We start from the raw sequence: 2,194 nt of genomic DNA, 5'->3' as shown, positions 1-2,194 counted from the left end.
TTAAATAAATATTGATAATAGTTCTGTAAATTTGTGCATTTTTGAAAATTTCCCAAAATTCAGTATCAAGTGGGTCTAAATTTAGTCTGCTGGTTATAGTTTGCTCATGTTTCCCCTTGGTTCTTTCTCAACAAGCTCAAATAATTTATTTTCTAAAGCCTGAATTCAATTTTATAACATATTGTCAATCAACTGTTTTTACTAATGATTCACTCTTACACAATAATCTAAAAATCTTAACAATAGTGTTAGTTTCCTGGCATAGCCCAAAGGAGCTAAACTGATGCATTTTTCAACTTCATGTGTCATTCTCTAATTTGATGTAATACATCATTTTTATTTATTAGTAAGAGCCTTATTCATCATATGTTTTGTGATCATTTTAATGATAATCATTATTTTATGACACAATACAACAAACCCTTTGATATTATTCAAAAATAAGCCATAGCTTAGTAACATAATAAATAAACTTAATCTTTTTTTGTAGTCTGAAGAAATATGTTTAGCTTTCCTGTGGCACATATCATTCTTTACTTTTGCTGATCATCTGTCAGTAAGTGTTGAAATATGGAGATAACCGTACTCTCACTTTTGAGAAACTAAATTTGGCAAATGCAGTAAACTAAAGCACTAGTACGGGTAACTACAGTCAAGAGCTATTATTCCCTAATGGCCAAGTGAACTTGAATTCACAACAGTTTCTTTGAACTAAGAATTTCAGCATATTACATTCCACCAGAGATTCTTATCTTTATTTTCCAGTAAAATATTCTTTTTCATTTGTGATGATGATTAGAACATTACTTGCAACTACTTACAACCAAAAGAATATGTTATAATCTAAGTGAAGAACCATCTAAAACTGAACAGTGTACAGATGAGTGCCTACACATCATTAGACTAGAGAAAAAGGGAATCTTCTAGACTTACAAAGAAATATTTTATTCCAACACATTCCTCAAGTCTGTTGAGAACCCAAGATTCACAGATCATATCTGAATCTCTCTAAATTCCTAAATGTGATGGGAGACCTCATAAGAATCCATTCCATGTGTAACTGCCAGCAGTTTCCTTTCCTAGATAGGTCAGAAGCATTCCAGGATGATCTTTTGCCCCAACAAGTATAAAATGATCTTTTCTGGGCCCAGAACTGCTCAGAAACAAAAAACCAAAGTAACAGTTACACAATATCATACTTACTTAAGTATTTTTTAAAACATTTACAACAAATGTTTAAATGCTGATTAATTTAAACAGATTTTGTGTGTTAAGAGTATGTTTCCTAAGGCAAGTATTACCTTATACATTTTGCTAATATAGAACCACAAGATAAATTATCAGGTAAAGGGGAAGTGGACTGCAACTCCAGAGATAGATTCTAATCTTGTCCCAGTAACTGAATGAGCAGGTACTTAAATTCTTCATAACTTGAAAATGAAAGTATCAAATAACTGTAGAGATGATAATTAGGGATACGATAAAGTAGAAAAACGTTAAGTTGAGGGTCAGGAGACTGACTGAGGTGAGGAGACAGCACCATCAATCAGTGGTATAATTCTGTGGATTTCTTCGTTGTGTTTGCGGTATCTGTACCACTAGTGTTGGTGTAGTTACTACTCAAGTCACTGAATTCCCTAGGTCTCCATTCCCATGCATTCTAAATAACAGCAAAACCAGCTCTCACTTATGAGGAGCCAACTCCTTACCAAGAGCTATGCTAAGAACCTCTCATTCATTATCTCATTTAATCCATCTCACAGGCCTATTATTAAGCCCATTAAACCTAGGAGGCTCAGGAAGGCAAAGCAACTTGTCCAATGTCACCCGGAAAATTAGTAAAATAGCTGAGATTTGAATCAAGGTCTTCCATCATCAGAGCCCAAACCCTTAAGCCCTATAGTGACTCCAAAGTAAGTTCAGTATAACTGATGCCCTTCCTTTGATAAAAAAATGAAGAAGATGGTTCTTAGGTGAAAAGTATAGCAATAATTGTGTTGTTCTGCTAGAACCTTCAAATAATCTCTCAAGGCCCACTACAGAAGAATAAGGCCACAGAACTGTTTATCAGACATATCAGTTTATCAGACATAAAAGAAGAATTTGAACTATATGAGCAGTAAGATCCCTTCTAGTCATAAAATATAAGATTTTAAAATGTCTATTAGAAGTTCATAGTACTTTTTAAAAATAT

At 33.3% G+C, this 2,194-nt stretch overlaps 1 protein-coding gene across 1 annotated transcript in view; it reads right to left on the bottom strand.

Annotated features, from left to right (window-relative positions):
* ADGRV1 (adhesion G protein-coupled receptor V1) overlaps positions 1–2,194 on the bottom strand; it is a 539,879-nt gene that overhangs the window by 329,499 nt on the left and 208,186 nt on the right. The window lies entirely within an intron of this gene.

Source organism: Propithecus coquereli, unplaced genomic scaffold (genome assembly GCF_000956105.1).
Source record: "Propithecus coquereli isolate 6110/MARCELLA unplaced genomic scaffold, Pcoq_1.0 Scaffold22, whole genome shotgun sequence".
NCBI classification, from domain to species: domain Eukaryota; kingdom Metazoa; phylum Chordata; class Mammalia; order Primates; family Indriidae; genus Propithecus; species Propithecus coquereli.
This window is presented reverse-complemented; position numbering and strand designations above follow the sequence as displayed.